Here is an 8,923-nt window from a genome sequence, read left to right on the forward strand (position 1 = left end):
ATATTCAATAGCTGCTTTCGAGAATGGTATTTGGAGAAGGCGATATAATTTCGAATTACACGAGAAATACTTATTAACCGTATTAGCGGCATCAGTAGTAAATAGGAGTAGAGGTAGACCAAGGGCATGGAGGGATGATGTGAACGAGGACGTGAGGAAGATCGGAGCAGCAAACTGGCAATGGTTGGCGATGAACAGAAACGACTGGCGAAGTAGACTGGGGAAGGTTGGGGCTCAACTAGGGCTGTAGCACCACTGATGATGATGAATAGCTGCTTTTGGCATTCTTCCACTATATGTTGTACCATCTGTCTTGCAGCACCACAATCGTACATGTAAAATGATTGAATGATGAAAACTTCTCGTACCTGTTTAGTAAATCCGCACATTTGTCATGGTGTGTACGAATTCTATTTAGAGGTGTCTATATTTTTCTTGATAACTTAAAACCAGCTGGTGGAGACCACTCCGCCTGCCAGGAAGTGACGAAATCGAAGTTAGTCTCAGATAGTTGTTTGACTATTACTAAAGGCGGATGTCTGGACTTTGCGGCTCAAATGTTTTAATATCTTCATGCACTGCGAGTTTCTGGTTATTTATGATGTTGTTTAATAGTACTTTAAAATTTTTGGTATGAACGCTGTTTACACCAAATGGCATCAAGACCCAACAATAGAGCCAGAAACATCGGCCACCAATTCACGGTTGATAACTCTACCTTTGAAGTGGTGGACAAATTTACATACTTAGGCTCCCTGATCACCAAGGAGAACGTCATGACGAAAGAAATCAAGCGAAGAATAATCCTAGCAAAACAAATGCTATTTTGGACTGAGTAGACATATGATTAACAGAAACTTAAGCCAAAAAACAATAATAACCATATACAAAACCCTTATACAACCAGTGTTGACATATGGGTCGGAGACATGGACCATTTTCAAGGCAGATGAAAACCTCTTGCTTATATTTGAACGAAGGATCCTGAGAAGAATATTCGGTGACATTTGTGAAAATGGTGTTTGAAGAAGGAGGTACAACTACGAGATATATCACAGATATAAACATATATTTGGTGGTAAAGACGTAGTATCCCTTATAAAAATAAGAAGACTAAGATGAACAGGACATCTGGCAAGATCACAGCAGAACAACCCTCCTAAAAGAATCCTTATGCAATAACTTGTGGGAAGTGGAATTAGGGGTAGGCCAAAACTCAGATGGAGAGATGGTGTAGATGAGGATGATAGAAAAATAGGCTCAGCAAACTGGCAACAGTTGGCAATGGTTAGAACTTACTGGCGTAATAGACTTGAGAAGGCCGAGGTTCTTTTATAGGGCTATAGCACCAATGATGATGATGATGTGAACGCTGTTTGACCAAAAACGAGCAACATACTCAGCTGCTGAAAATACCATACCCAGTGCAGATATTCACAGACTCTCGGCTAAAGCTCTTCAAGTAGAGCCACATAGCTTGTGGAGGATATTGTTTCTAGTTCCAATTTTTGCAGAAAGTTTTGTTAGATGTTCTTTGAACGTTAACGTTCTATCTATTATGACATCCAGGTACCAAGTATTGGAAATTTGTTGTGAGCAACACTTTGGTTTTGGAAGGTCACTTTAAGTTTTCTTGCCATATTGTTAGTTAGATGTAAGCAGCATGCTTCGGTCTTGTTTGCATTTATGAAAGTAACTGCCAAGGGTTTTGAGGTCAGCTGTTAGAGTTTGTTGGCCTCTTCAAAATTTTGGTGTTAGGTGGCTAAAACCGCTGATAAATCTATGAAGATTGTAGAAGTTTTGTTTTCTTTAATACCCAGCTTCAATGTGTGTTTTAAGTGCTAAAACTTGATCGCTATAACTGCGATTGAGACGGAATTCTGCCTGTTCTATGAAGATTCTTTAGAGTAGGTGAGGAGTGATTCTGTTATATAGCAGTCCCTTATGAAGTTTATATAAAATATTCAATAAGGACGATACCTTTTTGACTCGTTGGCTAGTTATCCAGGTTATAGTGGTGTTATAATTTTTGTTGTTTTCATCTTATCAGAGATTCTACCTTTATTTAGGAGATTTGTGCATATTTTCTACAGTGTATGATGAACTCTATAGAATGCTGTGAAAACCAGGTGATTTTTTGATTTTTAACTTATTGGTCACAATGAAGATTTATTCGTTTGTGAAAGGTGGGGATTCGATTATGTGGTCTTGTAGTAGGTTTTTAAGAGACTTTAGTTCTTTCTTGACCCTGTTTGTGTGTACGCAATCTCTTTGTTTCGTAGATATTGGGGCAACATCTGAGGCTACTGAATCTGGGGTGACAGTCGTTGTTTGACGTCCCGGTTTATTGATGTCATCTAGTTTGTGACTAAGGGTCCATGCTTGTCGGCTACATGTTTTGTACCAGTTTTGTAAGTCCATAAATTCGACATTCTCAATCCATTTCACTACGCACAATGTCATGGAAGTCAAATAATTCATCAGAAATCTCCTGATTTCAGTTTTGAAGAAACTCCTGATAGAAATGTTCGCTGATATCATTCCATCTAGGGATATATTTCTTTTGGTATTAACTGGGGATGTTTCTATGTTTCTATTCTTTAATGTACTGCTTTGGGGGGATTCAGCCTAAGCATCTATCTAAGTCTTTTGTTAATCCGATCCAGTTTACTTTTCGTAGGTTTCTTGATGTTGGAGAATGTGGATACTATTCTGGTGCTAATTTCAATGAATATGGGGAGGTGCTGACTGCGAGGATAGTTTGAGAGAACTATTTGTGAAGCTGATAGTGGTCATTTTTTTTCATTGGTTGAAATGAAACACAGGTCTGGATCATAATCTAGTTTCCAAGTTGCTAACCTGAAAGTTCCTTAGTATCAAATACGAGGTATAAATTATGCTCATCGATCCACTCAACCAGGTTAACCCGTTACTATCATTTTATTTATATCTTTTACGTACCTAGGTTTATAAATATAACTTAATGTAGCTTCACCTATTTCAATAGTCATTATGTCTATATTGTTCCTAGTTGTAGTGGAGCCCAAATGTACATTATCTATGTTAGATTTTAAATATGTGGCTACTCTATATGCATGATGGTATGTTACGCCTACTAAGTCATATAGTCAGTAGTTTATGAAGTAGTTGATATTTTACATAGTTAATATCTTTTATGTTTATTTGGTAAACGAATTTTTAATCCAAGAATATTAGTCGTGTGGTTCTAGAGAGAATCTTTGCTTTGGTCATGTCTGGTGATTACTGATTGTCTGGCTACCAGATGTGCTAGTTCCTTTAGCGTTACTCAGGGTGCACGTGTAGTATTCTACTATGGACTGGCTTTGTACCTTACCTCATATTTTAGTAAAATTATCATCATTTTTTATCCTATGGTACCATCTTTATTGAAGGTTGGCAACAATCTCAGCGTAGTAATGCAGATCTTGTGCAGCTCAAAACAGTAGATATGAGTCCAAACAGTCTATCTCTTATATTTTTCAACCACAAATGTTTATATCTTCTCAGTACTGTCTCGCTTTCTATCTGTCCTTGGATAAGAAAGTCCCAAAGCTTTGCTTTACTGCTTCTTATAAAATGGCCGGGGTATTAAGTTTTTCTCGCTTTTATGCTACAAATCTACTTCCTTTCTTTATTGAGCCTTTCAAGAATCACTTTATTATCATAGATATTTTCAAGAGTCTTCTATAACTCTACATTCTAAAAGCGTTTAAGCGTCTTAAAGTGTTTTTAACATTCATTAGCTTTACAGGTAAATAAATAAAAAAGATTGCAGTGCATATCGGACGATTACGCCCATGAGCCATACCGTAATTTTTTTTTAAATTAATAGGTATTTATAAAATGGAAGAAAGAATAATTGATTTATAATGAAATTAAGAAACGGTATAGAAGCAGAGAAGCGCTATTTTATGCAACAGTACTACCGGTTCTAGAGGCCTTTGGCTTCGATAGTCTTAACAAGTTTTTCCACTTTTTATGGTTCTTTACTTGTACTTTCCAGTCTCTTGTTCCCATTTCTTTTATGTTGGTCCGGACGGCATCAAATTACTTTCTTCGGGTCTTTCTCTTCTTTTTTCCCTTGTTCTCCTGCTTGCAGAACTTGTAGGACATTTCTTTCTTTTGTCATTCTTTTGGCATTCGTTCCAATTATCTAACTCTCTGTGCTCTAATTTTCTGCGTTATTTTCTGTCTCTTATAAATCTCTATTAGCTCTTGGTTTGTTCTTCTGCGGCATTCCTCATTAGCCTCGTTTATCCCATCAAAAAATTTTCTCAGGATTTTCCTCTCCCAAATTTTTGATTTTTTTTTCATTATTTTTGATTCATTGTCCCAGTTTCACATGCATACAATAGTATTGGTCTCACTATTGCTTCATAAGTTCAAATCTTGGCTGCTCTGGACACGTTTCTTGCCTTTAACATCGCGTTTAATGATCCTATTGCTTTGCTGCCTACCATGCTTTGCATATATTTTAAAAAGGTTTTTAACAGAATTTAACATAAAAAGTTTAAAAAGTAGTCAGTAAAGACCTGTAAATTACATACATCAAATATTTATCACAATCATAAATCAAATATTAGAATCCAATGGAAGTCCACAGATGATATAAGGATGTATACTTTCACCACGAATTCCTTTTTTAGCAATACCTAAACCAATAATAACGTACATTAGAGAATCTAGACAAAGTATCCTCTATATATAATAAAATACTTAAGCGAATGCAACAGGAAAGTGTCAGAAATAATTAGAAATAAAAGAGGTACAGTATTCTTATAATAATGCACTATAATTTAAATAACTAAGTTGTTATGGATACGTCTGCAGAATGTATGAGAAAAAAAAATACCAAAAAATAGATCAATCAATGAATCGCTACGAATAAAGAATGGAAAACCTAAAAATCTATGCCAAAATTAATTAGATAAAGAAATTGCACATTTTTTTTTAATTCTATTCTATTACAGGAAAAGAAAAAGCTATTTATTAAATTGTGCGTATTTTGAATTCCAACATTTAGCACGTACTCATAATATGTATGGCCTTTCGACTAAAAATAATATACTTGCGATCATCACTTGCATTAAATTACATCACTAATGTTAGCAAATTGGTGCCTTTGCCTTCCTTAATGAATAATCGTCAACAACAGGGTGAAACTTGATGGCTACTTTGATGGCTACGTTTTTGATACGTTGTAATTATTTTCGTAATTAATGGGTTACCACTTTTACAAGACAGAGTGAGGGTAATCAGTGAAATCTTTCACACGGATAATAACGCTCGACGGTACATATTGGGGTATTGTAAAATTATCTAATGGGTGGTGGAGTTAATTAAGCTTAAAACACTTTAGAAAGTTCCTTTAAATATAAAAAAATATACCGGCAAGTAACAACAGGTGTTTTGGTATGGATTTCATAACCAGAAAACTTAATAATATAATGTTTTAAGCAGGTAGAACATTTATAGAACTGAATATGTATTTATATACCATTATATTATTCTTTATATATAATGGTTACCTATAATGGAATAACTCCAATATATTTTGTAAATATGAATGACAAGTCAACCAATAGATAAATAGTTGTCGTATAAATTCAAATCTAGAATAAGAGTCGGTAAAGATAAGGATGGCTGTCCAGGTAATAACAAAGAGTAGATTTTAAAAGGATGGGAAATCATTTTGAAGAACTTAATAGAGGTTGTCCACCAACAAGATGGTCTGATGACATAAAACGGATCGACAAAAATTGGATGCAAACAGCACAAAACAGAAATACATGGAAAAGACTTAGGGAGACCTATATCCAGCAGTAGATAGATCCGGGTTAAATGATGATGAATAGAGGTTCCCATATTAAATGCTCAAGAGCCACTTCCAACGAAGAAAGAAAGTAAAGTGTCCTTACTGAACTCTTTAAAAATGACGGCAACACACTTAAAAAACTTGCATGCAGATATATTGTGGTCCTCTAGTCCTAGATTACATTATCTAGCCTGGCCCCTTTTAAAATAACCTTTTAATTTTAAAAGATCTAATAACTTCGAGACTAAAATTTCCATGTAGCTCTCTGCCGGTAGCTTTTGTTCGCCTAATGCAAATAACCACACATTTGCCAGGCTGTCACACTGAAATAGAATGTTCTCTGCTGTTTCTTCTTCTAGTTGACAGAATCTGCATAGGTCATCATTTGCCAATCCCATCAGCTTCAACTGTCTATTCAGGTTACAGTGCCCTATTAGTAGACCTACTATGGCTTTGACTGTTTGCCTGTCTTTGCTTATTAGGTTTGCAGTCAATTTTGCGTAAGTTGACTTTCCCACTGCGAAAAAGTGTGATATTTGGAGTTTATGGAACTCTTCTTGAGAATAAGAATTCATTGAGAAGGTCCATAAAACCCCTTTGTCTGAGAAGGTTTGCTACTCTACATTGTTCATATATATTTCCTGAGCCCATGGTTACTTATCCTTAGTCTATTAAGGATCCGTTTAGAGTTAAGACGTTCCTCATCTTCATTCTCTACGAAGGCAGTGCATAGCCACCTAGCACTTGTGTCATTCGCACATTTAGTTAGATTAATAATTGCTTTAGTAAATCAATATAAATTATATCACTGTTAATTTAAATGGAATTAACGAATACCAAATATAATTTTCACAAAAAAGAAGCTTATACTCTTACATTAGAGTTTGGGAGATAACAAGTCTGCTTACCCGATTCTTCTTTTGATATTTTTTATCTATCTACCTACTTATACAGCCCTTGCTGTCCAATTTTGGACATAGGCCTACTCTTTCTTCTTCCACGTCTCTATATTGTAGGCAGTTTGTATCCACTTCGGGCCTGCGTGTTTCTTTAAGTCATCTGACCATCTCATTTGTGGCCTTCCTCTTTTTCATTTGTAACTATATGGTTTCCAGTGTATAATCATCTTATTCCGTCTGTCGTCTTTCTGTCTTATGGTATGTCCAGCGAACTTCCACTTAAGTTTTGCTATCTGCGTTAATACATCGGTTACTATTGTTTTCTTGCGGATCCAAGTATTTCTTTTCTTGTCTGATAGCCTGATGTTCAGCATTTGCCTTTCCATGGTTCTTGGTCTTTGCTATTTTTTCCATGTTTTCCTTTGTAAACGTCCAAGTTTGAGAACCGTAGGAGAGAACAGGAAGTATACATTGGTTGAAGACCCTTGTTTTAAAATATTGGGGATATTTTCTATTTTTTAGTATATAGGAAAGTTTTCCGAAGGATACCCAAGCCAACCGTATCCTTCTCTGTATTTCTCCGGTCTGATTTTCTTTATTTTATTTAATTAGTTGTCCCAAATATACATATTCTTTTACTTGTTTTATAGTTGCTTGTGTAATTGTTATTATTAATTCTTCTGGTTGGTTGGTCATAATTTTCGTTTTATTATAATTCATTTGTAGACCTATTTTTGTTGATTCACTATTTAATTCATCTATCATATTTTGCAATTCTTCCCTTTTATCTGTTTTTATCTGTTATTAATACAATGTGTCTGCCTTAAGTGATTCAAGTATTGGCGTTTTATGTTAATACCCCGTTTTTCCCATTGTAATTTCCTCATAACGTCTTCCAAAGCTTGATTGAATAGTTTGGGTGATAAAGTGTCACCCTGTCTGACTCCTTGCCGTATCTTAATGGGCTCCGTTTGTTCAACTATTTTGATTTTTTATACATTTTGTATATTTGTGTAATTTTACGGCCATAGGTTGCATTATTGTATATGTTTCCGAACAATTTGGAGTACCAATAATCTATTCCACTTTCACGTAACACAAAAAACTAAGAAAAACGAGTAGTTAACCAAGGATCGGAAGAGATGATTGATATATCAACAGACGAAATAAGGAACGCACTGAAGAAACAGAAAAAAAAATAATGCTCGGGAAGAAAACAAGTCGCAAATATTGGAAGAGAAAAAGAAGCTGTTTAACTTACGTCTACAACTAAGCGAAACATTCACAAGATGGCACTGCACTTACCATTTTATTACCCAAAAAAGGCGATGCAACAAGCCTCGAAAATTAACGACCCATTAGCCTGTTAAGCCACCTCTACAAGTTTTTCACATGAATAATAACAAATAGACTGGAAACAAAATTATATTTTTACGAACCTAGTTAACATAGCTGTGCTTCGTGCCCTCCAAATAAATGGGCAGGACCCTGGTCTTCCTGGCCTTTCGGCATACGACCGTTAACGAGACCTCTGCCCCTACGAGTCCGACACCAAAGTGAAAGTGCCACGCCACGTATGCAAAAATAAACGTTTCGTGGGGCTCCACCTTCCCCGTAGTACCTGTGTTGCGATTACCTCACCTACCCGTTATCCACCCACGGGCGGATAGGCTCAGCAGGCGGAGGAATTTCCACCTCGCACGTAGACAGGTCGCCGCCGAGGATCTCTCCTCTACCACTCTTAAATCTCCCGGCAGGTACGTGCCGGGGCACCCACACCACGCCTGACACAAGGCCAGGAGAGGTATGTACGGGCCCAGCTCGTTCAACCTCGCCAGGCTCTTTTGGAATGAGAGTAGAGTGGTCCACGAGAGTCTCGTCTCGGATACTAGGAATGTAGACCGGTGACCGTGTCGCCTAAGCGACTGTGTGCGTTTTTACAAACTAGACATCTCCAGCGACGGCTCTCCACCTCTTGATTCCTACCCATTAGTCGCCTCTTACGACAGGCAGGGCTTTCTGACCTCGGCCGTATTCTTATCTCCGCGAGCCGAACGGAGAACCTAGGAAACATACGGGTTTTAGGGAAAACTTTGACCCTACCGCAGTACAGGACTAAGGGACAACCGACCCTTGGTGCTGGCTTTCGTATACTTTCGCAAGGCATACGATACGATAGTAATTAACA

The sequence above is a fragment of the Diabrotica undecimpunctata genome, chromosome 2 (genome assembly GCF_040954645.1).
Source record: "Diabrotica undecimpunctata isolate CICGRU chromosome 2, icDiaUnde3, whole genome shotgun sequence".
Lineage (NCBI taxonomy): Eukaryota > Metazoa > Arthropoda > Insecta > Coleoptera > Chrysomelidae > Diabrotica > Diabrotica undecimpunctata.